The sequence below is a fragment of the Lissotriton vulgaris genome, chromosome 2_1 (genome assembly GCF_964263255.1).
Source record: "Lissotriton vulgaris chromosome 2_1, aLisVul1.2, whole genome shotgun sequence".
Lineage (NCBI taxonomy): Eukaryota > Metazoa > Chordata > Amphibia > Caudata > Salamandridae > Lissotriton > Lissotriton vulgaris.
Window position 1 is genome coordinate 1,580,557,169 of NC_141687.1, and position 17,075 is coordinate 1,580,574,243.

A 17,075-nucleotide genomic window follows, 5' to 3' on the forward strand; every position below is an offset into this window, starting at 1 on the left:
CAGTCATGTATTTTGAGGTTTGCTGAGTAGGCTGCCAAACATTATATCAGGTCCGGTCCCTCTCAATGGCGCGCAGGTGCTTCATCCACGAGCTCGTCAGCTCAATGACTCACAGGAGTACTTTAAATAAACAACAGGATGTGGGAGCACACCGCTCACCTCTCAGGCAAGGTTCACTGGCATTCTGGGACATGCAGTCTCTTGTTGCTCGCTCCGTTATTTTCGAGTATTTCGCCAAGGTTGGCGTAGACAGTCCTGATCTCTAGACACGTGTTTCTGGTTTATTAACCGTCATCAATAGAGAATACAGTCTTGTATTTTGGGGTTGGCTGAGTAGGTTGCCAAACATCATATCAGGTGGGGTACCTCTTACTGGCGTGCAGGTGCTTCATCCACAAGCTCGTCACCTCAATGACTCAAAGGAGTACTTTAAATAAACAACAGGATGTGGGAGCAAACCGCTGACCTCTCAGGCAAGGCTCACCCCTGGCATTTTGGGACATGCAGTCTCTTGTAGCTCGCTTTGATATTTTCAAGCATTTTGCCAAGGTTGGGGCAGGCAGTGCTGATCTCTAGACAATTGTTTCTGGTTTATTAACCGTCATCAGTAGAGAATACAGTCTTGTATTTTGAGGTTTGCTGAGTAGGCTGCCAAACATTATATCAGGTCCGGTCCCTCTCAATGGTGTGCAGGTACTTCATCCACGAGCTCGTCAGCTCAATGACTCACAGGAGTACTTTAAATAAACAACAGGATGTGGGAGCACACCACTGACCTCTCAGGTAAGGGTAACCCCTGGCATTCTGGGACATGCAGTCTCGTGTAGCTCGCTCAGATATTTTCGAGTATTTCGCCAAGGTTGGCACAGACAGTGCTGATCTCTAGACACGTGTTTCTGGTTTATTAACCGTCATCAGTAGAGAATACAGTCTTGTATTTTGGGGTTTGCTGAGTCGGCTGCTAAACATTATATCAGGTCCGGTACCTCTCACTGGCGCACAGGTGCTTCATCCACAATCTGGTCAGCTCAATGACTCACAGTAGTACTTTAAATAAACAACAGGATATGGGAGTACACTGCTGACCTCTCAGGCAAGGTTCACCCCTGGCATTCTGGGACATGCAGTCTCTTGTAGCTCTCTCCGATAATTTTGAGTATTTCGCCAAGGTTGGCGCAGACAGTGCTGATCTCTAGACACGTGGTTCTAGTTTATTAGCAGTCATCAGTAGAGAACACAGTCTTGTATTTTGGGGTTCACTAAGTAGGTTGCCAAACATCATATCAGGTCCGGTACCTCTTACTGGCGCGCAGGTGCTTCATCCACAAGCTCGTCAGCTCAATGACTCACGGGAGTACTTTAAATAGACAACAGGATGTGGGAGCACACCGCTGACCTCTCAGGCAAGGCTCACCCCTGGCATTTTGGGACATACAGTCTCTTGTAGCTCGCTCTGATATTTTCGAGTATTTCGCCAAGGTTGGCGCAGACAGTGCTGATCTCTAGACACGTGTTTCTGGTTTATTAATCGTTATCAGTACAGAATACAGTCTTGTATTTTGGGGTTTGCTGAGTAGGCTGCCAAACATTATATCAGGTCCGGTACCTCTCACTGGTGCGCAGGTGCTTCATCCACAAGATTGTCAGCTCAATGACTCTCGGGAGTACTTTAAATAGACAACAGGATGTGGGAGCACACCGCTGACCTCTCAGGCAAGGTTCACTGGCATTCTGGGACATGCAGTCTCTTGTTGCTCGCTCCGTTATTTTCGAGTATTTCGCCAACGTTGGCGTAGACAGTCCTGATCTCTAGACACGTGTTTCTGGTTTATTAATCGTCATCAGTAGAGAATGCAGTCTTGTATTTTGGGGTTTGCTAAGTAGTCTGCCAAACAATATATCTGGTCCCGTACCTCTCAGTGGCACGCAGGTGCTTCATCCAAAAGCTCGTCAGCTCAATGACTCACAAAGTACTTTAAATAGACAACAGGATGTGGGAGCACACCGCTCACCTCTCAGGCAAGGTTCACCCCTGGCATTCTAGGACATGCAGACTCTTGTTGCTCGCTCTGATATTTTCGAATATTTTGCCAAGGTTGGTGCAGACTGTGATGATCTCTAGACATGTGTTTCATGTTCATTAACCGTCATCAGTAGAGAATACAGTCTTGTATTGTGGGGTTTGCTGAGTAGGCTGCCAAACATTATATCAGGTCCGGTACCTCTCACTGGTAAGCAGGTGCTTCATCCACAATCTCGTCAGCTCAATGACTCACAGTAGTACTTTAAATAAACAACAGGATATGGGAGTACACTGCTAACCTCTCAGGCAAGGTTCACCCATCGCATTCTGGGACATGCAGTCTCTTGTAGCTCTCTCCGATAATTTTGAGTATTTCGCCAAGGTTGGCTCAGACAGTGCTGATCTCTAGGCACGTGTTTCTGGTTTATTAATCGTCATCAGTAGAGAATACAGTCTTGTATTTTGGGGTTCACTGAGTAGGTTGCCAAACATTATATCAGGTCCGGTACCTCTTACTGGCGCGCAGGTGCTTCATCCACAAGCTCGTCAGCTCAATGACTCACTGTAGTACTTTAAATAGACAAAGGGATGTGGGAGCACACCGCTGACCTCTCATGCAAGGCTCACCCCTGGCATTTTGGGAGATGCAGTCTCTTGTAGCTCGCTCTGATATTTTCGAGTATTTCGCCAAGGTTGGCGCAGGCAGTGCTGATCTCTAGACAATTGATTCTGGTTTATTAACCGTCAGCAGTAGAGAATACATTCTTGAATTTTTGGGGTTTGCTGAGTAGGCTGCCAAACATTATATCAGGTCCGGTCCCTCTCCATGGCGCGCAGGTGCTTCATACACGAGCTCGTCAGCTCAATGACTCACAGGAGTACTTTAAATAAACAGGATGTGGGAGCACACCGCTGACCTCTCAAGCAAGGTTCACCCCTGGCATTCTGGAACATGCAGTCTCTTGCAGCCCGCTTGGATATTTTTGAGTATTTCACCAAGGTTGGTGCAGACAGTGCTGATCTCTAGACACGTGTTTCTGGTTTATTAACCGTCATACATAGAGGAATACAGTCTTTTATTTTAAGGTTTGCTGAGTAGGCTGCCAAACATTATATCAGGTCCGGTACCACTCACTGGCGCGCAGGTGCTTCATCCACGAGCTCGTCAGCTCAATTACTCACAGGAGTACTTTAAATCGACAACAGGATGTGGGAGCACACTGCTGACCTCTCAGCAAGGTTCACCCCTGGCATTCTGGGACATGCAGTCTCTTGTAGCTCGCTCCGATATTTTCGAGTATTTCGCCAAGTTTGGCACAGACAGTGCTGATCTCTAGACATGTGTTTCTGGTTTATTAATCGCCATCAGTAGAGAATACAGTCTTGTATTTTGGGGTTTTGCTGAGTAGGCTGCCAAACATTATATCTGGTCCGGTACCTCTCACTGGCGCGCAGGTGCTTCATCCACAATATTGTCAGCTCAATGACTCACGGGAGTGCTTTAAATAGACAACAGGATGTGGGAGCACACCGCTGACCTCTCAGGCAAGGTTCACTGGCATTCTGGGACATGCAGTCTCTTGTTGCTCGCTCCGTTATTTTCGAATATTTTGCCAAGGTTGGCGCAGACAGTGCTGATTTCTAGACATGTGTTTCTGGTTTATTAATCGTCATCAGTAGAGAATACAGTCTTGTATTTTGGGGTTTGCTGAGTAGGCTGCCAAACATTATATCAGGTCCGGTACCTCTCACTGGCGCGCAGGTGCTTCATCCACGAGCTTGTCAGCTCAATGACTCACGGGAGAACTTTAAATAGACAACAGGATGTGGGAGCACACTGCTGACCTATCAGGCAAGGTTCACCCCTGGCATTCTCGGACATGCAGTCTCTTTCAGTTCGCTCCTATATTTTCTAGTATTTCGCCAAGGTTGGCGCAGACAGTGCTGATCTCTAGACATGTGTTTCTGGTTTATTGACCGTCATCAGTAGAGAATACAGTCTTGTATTTTGGGGTTTGCTGAGTAGGCTGCCAAACATTATATCAGGTCCGGTACCTCTCACTGGTAAGCAGGTGCTTCATCCACGAGCTCGTCAGCTCAATGACTCACGGGAGTACTTTAAATAGACAACAGGATGCGGGAGCACACCACTGACCTCTCAGGCAAGGGTAACCCCTGGCATTCTGGGACATGCAGTCTCTTGTTGCTCGCTCCGTTATTTTCGAGTATTTCGCCAAGGTTGGCGTAGACAGTCCTGATCTCTAGACACGTGTTTCTGGTTTATTAACCGTCATCAATAGAGAATACAGTCTTGTATTTTGGGGTTCGCTGAGTAGGTTGCCAAACATCATATCAGGTGGGTTACCTCTTACTGGTGTGCAGGTGCTTCATCCACAAGCTCATCACCTCAATGACTCAAAGGAATACTTTAAATAAACAACAGGATGTGGGAGCAAACCGCTGCCCTCTCAGGCAAGGCTCACCCCTGGCATTTTGGGACATGCAGTCTCTTGTAGCTCGCTTTGATATTTTCAAGTATTTCGCCAAGGTTGGGGCAGACAGTGCTGATCTCTAGACAATTGTTTCTGGTTTATTAACCGTCATCAGTAGAGAATACAGTCTTGTATTTTGAGGTTTGCTGAGTAGGCTGCCAAACATTATATCAGGTCCGGTCCCTCTCAATGGTGTGCAAGTGCTTCATCCACGAGCTCGTCAGCTCAATGACTCACAGGAGTACTTTAAATAAACAACAGGATGTGGGAGCACACCACTGACCTCTCAGGCAAGGGTAACCCCTCGCATTCTGGGACATGCAGTCTCTTGTAGCTCGCTCAGATATTTTCGAGTATTTCGCCAAGGTTGGCGCAGACAGTGCTGATCTCTAGACACGTGTTTCTGGTTTATTAACTGTCATCAGTAGAGAATACAGTCTTGTATTTTGGGGTTTGCTGAGTCGGCTGCTAAACATTATATAAGGTCCGGTACCTCTCACTGGCGCGCAGGTGCTTCATCCACGAGCTAGTCAGCTCAATGACTCACGGGAGTACTTTAAATAGACAACAGGATGTGGGAGCACACTGCTGACCTCTCAGGCAAGGTTCACCCCTGGCATTCTCAGACATGCAGTCTCTTGTAGTTCGCTCCGATATTTTCTAGTATTTCGCCAAGGTTGGCGCAGACAGTGCTGATCTCTAGACATGTGTTTCTGGTTTATTAACCGTCATCAATACAGAATACAGTCTTGTATTTTGGGGTTTGCTAAGTAGGCTGCCAAACAATATATCTAGTCCGGTACCTCTCACTGGCACGCAGGTGCTTCATCCACAAGCTTGTCAGCTCAATGACTCATAAAGTACTTTAAATAGACAACAGGTTGTGGGAGCACACCGCTCACCTCTCAGGCAAGGTTCGCCCCTGGCATTCTAGGACATGCAGACTCTTGTGGCTCGCTCCGATATTTTTGAGTATCTCGCCAAGGTTGGCGCAGACAGTTCCGATCTCTAGAGATGTGTTTCTGGTTTATTAACCGTCATCAGTAGAGAAAACAGTCTTGTATTTTTGGGTTTGCTGAGTAGGCTGCCAAACATTATATCAGGTCCGGTACCTCTCACTGGTAAGCAGGTGCTTCATCCACGAGCTCGTCAGCTCAATGACTCACAGGAGTACTTTAAATAGACAACAGGATGCGGGAGCACACCACTGACCTCTCAGGCAAGGGTAACCCCTGGCATTCTGGGACATGCAGTCTCTTGTAGCTCTCTCAGATATTTTCGAGTATTTCGCCAAGGTTGGCGCAGACAGTGCTGATCTCTAGACATGTGTTTCTGGTTTATTAACCGTCATCAGTAGAGAATACAGTCTTGTATATTGGGGTTTGCTGAGTCGGCTGCTAAACATTATATCAGGTCCAGTACCTCTCACTGGCACACAGGTGCTTCATCCACAATCTCGTCAGCTCAATGACTCACAGTAGTACTTTAAATAAACAACAGGATATGGGAGTACACTGCTGACCTCTCAGGCAATGTTCACCGCTGGCATTCTGGGACATGCGGTCTATTGTAGCTCTCTCTGATATTTTCGAGTATTTCGCCAAGGTAGGCGCAGACAGTGCTGATCTCTAGACACGTGGTTCTAGTTTATTAACCGTCATCAGTAGAGAATACAGTCTTGTATTTTGGGGTTCACTGAGTAGGTTGCCAAACATCATATCAGGTCCGGTCCCTCTCAATGGCGAGCAGGTGCTTCATCCACAAGCTCCTCAGCTCAATGACTCACAGGAGTACTTTAAATAAACAACAGGTTGCGGGAGCACACCGCTGACCTCTCAAGCAAGGTTCACTCCTGGCATTCTGGAACATGCAGTCTCTTGCAGCCCGCTTGGATATTTTTGAGTATTTCACCAAGGTTGGTGCAGACAGTGCTGATCTCTAGACACGTGTTTCTGGTTTATTAACCGCCATACATAGAGAATACAGTCTTTTATTTTGGGGTTTGCTGAGTAGGCTGCCAAACATTATATCAGGTCCGGCACCACTCACTGGCGCGCAGGAGCTTCATCCACGAGCTTGTCAGCCCAATGACTCACGGGATACTTTAAATAGACAACAGGATGTGGGAGCACACCGCTGACCTCTCAGCAAGGTTCACCCCTGGCATTCTGGGACATGCAGTCTCTTGTAGCTCGCTCCGATATTTTCGAGTATTTCGCCAAGGTTGGCGCAGACAGTGCTGATCTCTAGACACGTGTTTCTGGTTTATTAATCGTCATTAGTGGAGAATACAGTCTTGTATTTTGGGGTTTGCTGATTAGGCTGCCAAACATTATATCAGGTCCGGTACCTCTCACTGGCGCGCAGGTGCTTCATCCATAAGATATTCAGCTCAATGACTCACGGGAGTACTTTAAATAGACAACAGGATGTGGGAGCACACCGCTGACCTCTCAGGCAAGGTTCACTGGCATTCTGGGACATGCAGTCTCTTGTTTCTCGCTCCGTTATTTTCGAATATTTTGCCAAGGTTGGCGCAGACAGTGCTGATCTCTAGACACGTGTTTCTGGTTTATTAATCGTCATCAGTAGAGAATACAGTCTTGTAGTTTGGGGTTTGCTGAGTAGGCTGCCAAACATTATATCAGGTCCGGTACCTCTCACTGGCGAGCAGGTGCTTCATCCACGAGCTTGTCAGCTCAATGACTCACGGGAGAACTTTAAATAGACAACAGGATGTGGGAGCACACTGCTGAACTCTCAGGCAAGGTTCACCCCTGGCATTCTCGGACATGCAGTCTCTTGTAGTTCGCTACGATATTTTCTAGTATTTCGCCAAGGTTGGCGCAGACAGTGCTGATCTCTAGACATGTTTCTGGTTTATTAACTGTCATCAGTAGAGAATACCGTCTTGTATTTTGTGGTTTGCTGAGTAGGCTGCCAAACAATATATTTGGTCCGGTACCTCTCACTGGCGCGCAGGTGCCTTATCCACGAGCTCATCAGCTCAATGACTTACAGAAGTACTTTAAATAGACCACAGGATGCTGGAGCACACCGCTGCCCTCTCAGACAAGGTTCACCCCTGGCATTCTGGGACATGCAGTCTCTTGTAGCTCGCTCCGATATTTTCGAATATTTCGCCAAGGTTGGTGCAGACAGTGCTGATCTCTAGACATGTGTTTCTGGTTTATTAACCGTCATCAGTAGAGAATACAGTCTTGTATTTTGGGGTTTGCTGAGTAGGCTGCCAAACATTATATCAGGTCCGGTACCTCTCACTGGTAAGCAGGTGCTTCATCCACAAGCTCGTCAGCTCAATGACTCACAGGAGTACTTTAAATAAACAACAGGATGCGGGAGCACACCACTGACCTCTCAGGCAAGGGTAACCCCAGGCATTCTGGGACATGTAGTCTCTTGTAGCTTGCTCAGATATTTTCGAGTATTTCGCCAAGGTTGGCGCAGACAGTGCTGTTCTCTAGACACGTGTTTCTGGTTTATTAACCGTCATCAGTAGAGAATACAGTCTTGTATTTTGGGGTTTGCTGAGTCAGCTGCTGAGCATTATATCAGGTCCGGTACCTCTCACTGGCGCACAGGTGCTTCATTCACAATCTGGTCAGCTCAATGACTCACAGTAGTACTTTAAATTAACAACAGGATATGGGAGTACACTGCTGACCTCTCAGGCAAGGTTCACCCCTGGCATTCTGGGACATGCAGTCTCTTGTAGCTCTGTCCGATAATTTCGAATATTTCACCAAGGTTGGCGCAGACAGTGCTGATCTCTAGACACGTGGTTCTAGTTTATTAACCGTCATCAGTAGAGAATACAGTCTTGTATTTTGGGGTTTGCTGAGTAGGCTGCCAAACATTATATCAGGTCCGGTCCCTCTCAAAGGCGCGCAGGTGCTTCATCCACGAGCTCGTCAGCTCAATGACTCACAGGAGTACTTTAAATAAACAACAGGATGTGGGAGCACACCGCTGACCTCTCAAGCAAGGTTCACCCCTGGCATTCTGGAACATGCAGTCTTTTGCAGCCTGCTTGGATATTTTTGAGAATTTCACCAAGGTTGGTGCAGACAGTGCTGATCTCTAATCACGTGTTTCTGGTTTATTAATCGTCATCAGTAGAGAATACAGTCTTGTATTTGGGGTTTGCTGAGTAGGCTGCCAAACATTATATCAGGTCCGGTACCTCTCACTGGCGCGCAGGTGCTTCATCCACAAGATTGTCAGCTCAATGACTCACGGGAGTACTTTAAATAGACAACAGGATGTGGGAGCACACCGCTGACCTCTCAGGCAAGGTTCACTTGCATTCTGGAAAATGCAGTCTCTTGTTGCTCGCTCCGATATTTTCGAATATTTTGCCAAGGTTGGCGCAGACAGTGCTGATCTCTCGACATGTGTTTCTGGTTTATTAATCGTCATCAGTAGAGAATACAGTCTTGTATTTTGGGTTTGCTGAGTAGGCTGCCAAACAATATATCTGGTCCGGTACCTCTCACTATCGCGCAGGTGCTTCATCCTTGAGCTTGTCAGCTCAATGACTCACGGGAGAACTTTAAATAGACAACAGGATGTGGGAGCACACTGCTGACCTCTCAGGCAAGGTTCACCCCTGGCATTCTCGGACATGCAGACTCTTGTAGTTTGCGCCGATATTTTCTAGTGTTTCGCCAAGGTTGACGCAGACAGTGCTGATCTCTATACATGTGTTTCTGGTTTATTAACTGTCATCAGTAGAGAATACAGTCTTGCATTTTGGGGTTTGCTGAGTAGGCTGCCAAACAATATATTTGGTCCGGTACATCTCACTGGCGCGCAGGTGCTTCATCCACGAGCTCATCAGCTCAATGACTCACGGGAGTACTTTAAATAGACAACAGGATGCGGGAGCACACTGCTGACCTCTCAGGCAAGGTTCACCCCTGGCATTCTCGGACATGCAGACTCTTGTAGTTTGCGCCGATATTTTCTAGTGTTTCGCCAAGGTTGGTGCAGACAGTGCTGATCTCTAGACATGTGTTTCTGATTTATTAACCGTCATCAATACAGAATACAGTATTGTATTTTGGGGTTTGCTAAGTAGGCTGCCAAACAATATATCTGGTCCGGTACCTCTCACTGGCACGCAGGTGCTTCATTCACAAGCTCGTCAGCTCAATGACTCACAAAGTACTTTAAATAGACAACAGGCTGTGGGAGCACACCGCTCACCTCTCAGGCAAGGTTCACCCCTGACATTCTAGGACATGCAGACTCTTGTTGCTCGCTCTGATATTTTTGAGTATCTCGCCAAGGTTGGCGCAGACAGTGCCGATCTCTAGACATGTGTTTCTGGTTTATTAACCGTCATCAGATGAGAATACAGTCTTGTATTTTGGGGTTTGCTGAGTAGGCTGCCAAACATTATATCAGGTCCGGTACCTCTCACTGGTAAGCAGGTGCTTCATCCACGAGCTCGTCAGCTCAATGACTCACAGGAGTACTTTAATTAGACAACAGGATGCAGGAGCACACCACTGACCTCTCAGGCAAGGGTAACCCCTGGCATTCTGGGACATGCAGTCTCTTGTAGCTCGCTCAGATATTTTTGAGTATTTCGCCAAGGTTGGCGCAGACAGTGCTGATCTCTAGACACGTGTTTCTGGTTTATTAACCGTCATCAGTAGAGAATACCTTCTTGTATTTTGGGGTTCGCTGAGTAGGTTGCCAAACATCATATCATGTCCGGTACCTCTTACTGGCACGCAGGTGCTTCATCCACAAGCTCGTCAGCTCAATGACTCAAAGGAGTACTTTCAATAAACAACAGGATGTGGGAGCACACCGCTGACCTCTCAGACAAGGCTCATCCCTGGCATTTTGGGACATGCAGTCTCTTGTAGCTCGCTCTGATATTTTCGAGTATTTCCCAAAGGTTGGCGCAGGCAGTGCTGATCTCTAGACAATTGTTTCTAATTTATTAACCGTCATCAGTAGAGAATACAGTCATGTATTTTGGGGTTCGCTGAGTACGTTGCCAAACATCATATCAGGTGGGGTACCTCTTACTGGCGCGCAGGTGCTTCATCCACAAGCTCGCCACCTCAATGACTCAAATGAGTACTTTAAATAAACAACAGGATGTGGGAGCACACCGCTCACCTCTCAGGCAAGGTTCACTGGCATTCTGGGACATGCAGTCTCTTGTTGCTCGCTCCGTTATTTTCGAGTATTTTGCCAAGGTTGGCGTAGACAGTCCTGATCTCTAGACACGTGTTTCTGGTTTAATAACCGTCATCAATAGAGAATACAGTCTTGTATTTTGGGGTTCGCTGAGTAGGTTGCCAAACATCATATCAGGTGGGGTACCTCTTACTGGCGCGCAGGTGCTTCATCCACAAGCTCGCCACCTCAATGACTCAAAGGAGTACTTTAAATAAACAACAGGATGTGGGAGCAAACCGCTGACCTCTCAGGCAAGGCTCACCCCTGGCATTTTGGGACATGCAGTCTCTTGTAGTTCGCTTTGATATTTTCAAGTATTTTGCCAAGGTTGGGGCAGGCAGTGCTGATCTCTAGACAATTGTTTCTGGTTTATTAACCGTCATCAGTAGAGAATACAGTCTTGTATTTTGAGGTTTGCTGAGTAGGCTGCCAAACATTATATCAGGTCCGGTCCCTCTCAATGGTGTGCAGGTGCTTCATCCATGAGCTTGTCAGCTCAATGACTCACAGGAGTACTTTAAATAAACAACAGGATGCAGGAGCACACCACTGACCTCTCAGGCAAGGGTAACCCCTGGCATTCTGGGACATGCAGTCTATTGTAGCTCACTCAGATATTTTTGAGTATTTCGCCAAGGTTGGCGCAGACAGTGCTGATCTCTAGACACGTGTTTCTGGTTTATTAACCGTCATCAGTAGAGAATACCTTCTTGTATTTTGGGGTTCGCTGAGTAGGTTGTAAAACATCATATCATGTCCGGTACCTCTTACTGGCACGCAGGTGCTTCACCCACAAGCTCATCAGCTCAATGACTCAAAGTAGTACTTTCAATAAACAACAGGATGTGGGAGCACACCGCTGACCTCTCAGGCAAGGCTCATCCCTGGCATTTTGGGACATGCAGTCTCTTGTAGCTCGCTCTGATATTTTCGAGTATTTCCCAAAGGTTGGTGCAGGCAGTGCTGATCTCTAGGCAATTGTTTCTGGTTTATTAACCGCCATCAGTAGAGAATACAGTCATGTATTTTGAGGTTTGCTGAGTAGGCTGCCAAACATTATATCAGGTCCGGTCCCTCTCAATGGCGCGCAGGTGCTTCATCCACGAGCTCGTCAGCTCAATGACTCACAGGAGGACTTTAAATAAACAACAGGATGTGGGAGCACACCGCTCACCTCTCAGGCAAGGTTCACTGGCATTCTGGGACATGCAGTCTCTTGTTGCTCGCTCCTTTATTTTTGAGTATTTCGCCAAGGTTGGCCTAGACAGTCCTGATCTCTAGACACGTGTTTCTGGTTTATTAACCGTCATCAATAGAGAATACAGTCTTGTATTTTGGGGTTCGCTGAGTAGGTTGCCAAACATCATATCAGGTGGGGTACCTCTTACTGGCGCGCAGGTGCTTCATCCACAAGCTCGTCACCTCAATGACTCAAAGGAGTACTTTAAATAAACAACAGGATGTGGGAGCAAACCGCTGACTTCTCAGGCAAGGCTCACCCCTGGCATTTTGGGACATGCAGTCTCTTGTAGCTCGCTTTGATATTTTCAAGTATTTCGCCAAGGTTGGGGCAGGCAGTGCTGATCTCTAGACAATTGTTTCTGGTTTATTAACCGTCATCAGTAAAGAATACAGTCTTGTATTTTGGGGTTTTGCTGAGTAGGCTGCCAAACATTATATCAGGTCCGGTCCCTCTCAATGGTGTGCAAGTGCTTCATCCACGAGCTCGTCAGCTCAATGACTCACAGGAGTACTTTAAATAAACAACAGGATGTGGGAGCACACCACTGACCTCTCAGGCAAGGTTCACCCCTGGCATTCTCAGACATGCAGTCTCTTGTATTTCGCTCCGATATTTTCTAGTATTTCGCCAAGGTTGGCGCAGACAGTGCTGATCTCTAGACATGTGTTTCTGGTTTATTAACCGTCATCAATACAGAATACAGTCTTGTATTTTGGGGTTTGCTAAGTAGGCTGCCAAACAATATATCTAGTCCGGTACCTCTCACTGGCACGCAGGTGCTTCATCCACAAGCTTGTCAGCTCAATGACTCATAAAGTACTTTAAATAGACAACAGGTTGTGGGAGCACACCGCTCACCTCTCAGGCAAGGTTCGCCCCTGGCATTCTAGGACATGCAGACTCTTGTGGCTCGCTCCGATATTTTTGAGTATCTCGCCAAGGTTGGCGCAGACAGTTCCGATCTCTAGAGATGTGTTTCTGGTTTATTAACCGTCATCAGTAGAGAAAACAGTCTTGTATTTTTGGGTTTGCTGAGTAGGCTGCCAAACATTATATCAGGTCCGGTACCTCTCACTGGTAAGCAGGTGCTTCATCCACGAGCTCGTCAGCTCAATGACTCACAGGAGTACTTTAAATAGACAACAGGATGCGGGAGCACACCACTGACCTCTCAGGCAAGGGTAACCCCTGGCATTCTGGGACATGCAGTCTCTTGTAGCTCTCTCAGATATTTTCGAGTATTTCGCCAAGGTTGGCGCAGACAGTGCTGATCTCTAGACATGTGTTTCTGGTGTATTAACCGTCATCAGTAGAGAATACAGTCTTGTATATTGGGGTTTGCTGAGTCGGCTGCTAAACATTATATCAGGTCCAGTACCTCTCAGTGGCACACAGGTGCTTCATCCACAATCTAGTCAGCTCAATGACTCACAGTAGTACTTTAAATAAACAACAGGATATGGGAGTACACTGCTGACCTCTCAGGCAATGTTCACCGCTGGCATTCTGGGACATGCAGTCTATTGTAGCTCTCTCTGATATTTTCGAGTATTTCGCCAAGGTAGGCGCAGACAGTGCTGATCTCTAGACACGTGGTTCTAGTTTATTAACCGTCATCAGTAGAGAATACAGTCTTGTATTTTGGGGTTCACTGAGTAGGTTGCCAAACATCATATCAGGTCCGGTCCCTCTCAATGGCGAGCAGGTGCTTCATCCACAAGCTCCTCAGCTCAATGACTCACAGGAGTACTTTAAATAAACAACAGGTTGCGGGAGCACACCGCTGACCTCTCAAGCAAGGTTCACTCCTGGCATTCTGGAACATGCAGTCTCTTGCAGCCCGCTTGGATATTTTTGAGTATTTCACCAAGGTTGGTGCAGACAGTGCTGATCTCTAGACACGTGTTTCTGGTTTATTAACCGCCATACATAGAGAATACAGTCTTTTATTTTGGGGTTTGCTGAGTAGGCTGCCAAACATTATATCAGGTCCGGCACCACTCACTGGCGCGCAGGAGCTTCATCCACGAGCTTGTCAGCCCAATGACTCACGGGATACTTTAAATAGACAACAGGATGTGGGAGCACACCGCTGACCTCTCAGCAAGGTTCACCCCTGGCATTCTGGGACATGCAGTCTCTTGTAGCTCGCTCCGATATTTTCGAGTATTTCGCCAAGGTTGGCGCAGACAGTGCTGATCTCTAGACACGTGTTTCTGGTTTATTAATCGTCATTAGTGGAGAATACAGTCTTGTATTTTGGGGTTTGCTGATTAGGCTGCCAAACATTATATCAGGTCCGGTACCTCTCACTGGCGCGCAGGTGCTTCATCCATAAGATATTCAGCTCAATGACTCACGGGAGTACTTTAAATAGACAACAGGATGTGGGAGCACACCGCTGACCTCTCAGGCAAGGTTCACTGGCATTCTGGGACATGCAGTCTCTTGTTTCTCGCTCCGTTATTTTCGAATATTTTGCCAAGGTTGGCGCAGACAGTGCTGATCTCTAGACACGTGTTTCTGGTTTATTAATCGTCATCAGTAGAGAATACAGTCTTGTAGTTTGGGGTTTGCTGAGTAGGCTGCCAAACATTATATCAGGTCCGGTACCTCTCACTGGCGAGCAGGTGCTTCATCCACGAGCTTGTCAGCTCAATGACTCACGGGAGAACTTTAAATAGACAACAGGATGTGGGAGCACACTGCTGAACTCTCAGGCAAGGTTCACCCCTGGCATTCTCGGACATGCAGTCTCTTGTAGTTCGCTACGATATTTTCTAGTATTTCGCCAAGGTTGGCGCAGACAGTGCTGATCTCTAGACATGTTTCTGGTTTATTAACTGTCATCAGTAGAGAATACCGTCTTGTATTTTGTGGTTTGCTGAGTAGGCTGCCAAACAATATATTTGGTCCGGTACCTCTCACTGGCGCGCAGGTGCCTTATCCACGAGCTCATCAGCTCAATGACTTACAGAAGTACTTTAAATAGACCACAGGATGCTGGAGCACACCGCTGCCCTCTCAGACAAGGTTCACCCCTGGCATTCTGGGACATGCAGTCTCTTGTAGCTCGCTCCGATATTTTCGAATATTTCGCCAAGGTTGGTGCAGACAGTGCTGATCTCTAGACATGTGTTTCTGGTTTATTAACCGTCATCAGTAGAGAATACAGTCTTGTATTTTGGGGTTTGCTGAGTAGGCTGCCAAACATTATATCAGGTCCGGTACCTCTCACTGGTAAGCAGGTGCTTCATCCACGAGCTCGTCAGCTCAATGACTCACAGGAGTACTTTAAATAAACAACAGGATGCGGGAGCACACCACTGACCTCTCAGGCAAGGGTAACCCCAGGCATTCTGGGACATGTAGTCTCTTGTAGCTTGCTCAGATATTTTCGAGTATTTCGCCAAGGTTGGCGCAGACAGTGCTGTTCTCTAGACACGTGTTTCTGGTTTATTAACCGTCATCAGTAGAGAATACAGTCTTGTATTTTGGGGTTTGCTGAGTCAGCTGCTGAGCATTATATCAGGTCCGGTACCTCTCACTGGCGCACAGGTGCTTCATTCACAATCTGGTCAGCTCAATGACTCACAGTAGTACTTTAAATTAACAACAGGATATGGGAGTACACTGCTGACCTCTCAGGCAAGGTTCACCCCTGGCATTCTGGGACATGCAGTCTCTTGTAGCTCTGTCCGATAATTTCGAGTATTTCACCAAGGTTGGCGCAGACAGTGCTGATCTCTAGACACGTGGTTCTAGTTTATTAACCGTCATCAGTAGAGAATACAGTCTTGTATTTTGGGGTTTGCTGAGTAGGCTGCCAAACATTATATCAGGTCCGGTCCCTCTCAAAGGCGCGCAGGTGCTTCATCCACGAGCTCGTCAGCTCAATGACTCACAGGAGTACTTTAAATAAACAACAGGATGTGGGAGCACACCGCTGACCTCTCAAGCAAGGTTCACCCCTGGCATTCTGGAACATGCAGTCTTTTGCAGCCTGCTTGGATATTTTTGAGTATTTCACCAAGGTTGGTGCAGACAGTGCTGATCTCTAGTCACGTGTTTCTGGTTTATTAATCGTCATCAGTAGAGAATACAGTCTTGTATTTGGGGTTTGCTGAGTAGGCTGCCAAACATTATATCAGGTCCGGTACCTCTCACTGGCGCGCAGGTGCTTCATCCACAAGATTGTCAGCTCAATGACTCACGGGAGTACTTTAAATAGACAACAGGATGTGGGAGCACACCGCTGACCTCTCAGGCAAGGTTCACTTGCATTCTGGAAAATGCAGTCTCTTGTTGCTCGCTCCGATATTTTCGAATATTTTGCCAAGGTTGGCGCAGACAGTGCTGATCTCTCGACATGTGTTTCTGGTTTATTAATCGTCATCAGTAGAGAATACAGTCTTGTATTTTGGGTTTGCTGAGTAGGCTGCCAAACAATATATCTGGTCCGGTACCTCTCACTGGCGCGCAGGTGCTTCATCCTTGAGCTTGTCAGCTCAATGACTCACGGGAGAACTTTAAATAGACAACAGGATGTGGGAGCACACTGCTGACCTCTCAGGCAAGGTTCACCCCTGGCATTCTCGGACATGCAGACTCTTGTAGTTTGCGCCGATATTTTCTAGTGTTTCGCCAAGGTTGACGCAGACAGTGCTGATCTCTATACATGTGTTTCTGGTTTATTAACTGTCATCAGTAGAGAATACAGTCTTGCATTTTGGGGTTTGCTGAGTAGGCTGCCAAACAATATATTTGGTCCGGTACATCTCACTGGCGCGCAGGTGCTTCATCCACGAGCTCATCAGCTCAATGACTCACGGGAGTACTTTAAATAGACAACAGGATGCGGGAGCACACTGCTGTCCTCTCAGGCAAGGTTCACTCCTGGCATTCTGGGACATGCAGTCTCTTGTAGCTCATTCCGATATTTTCGAATATTTCGCCAAGGTTGGTGCAGACAGTGCTGATCTCTAGACATGTGTTTCTGATTTATTAACCGTCATCAATACAGAATACAGTATTGTATTTTGGGGTTTGCTAAGTAGGCTGCCAAACAATATATCTGGTCCGGTACCTCTCACTG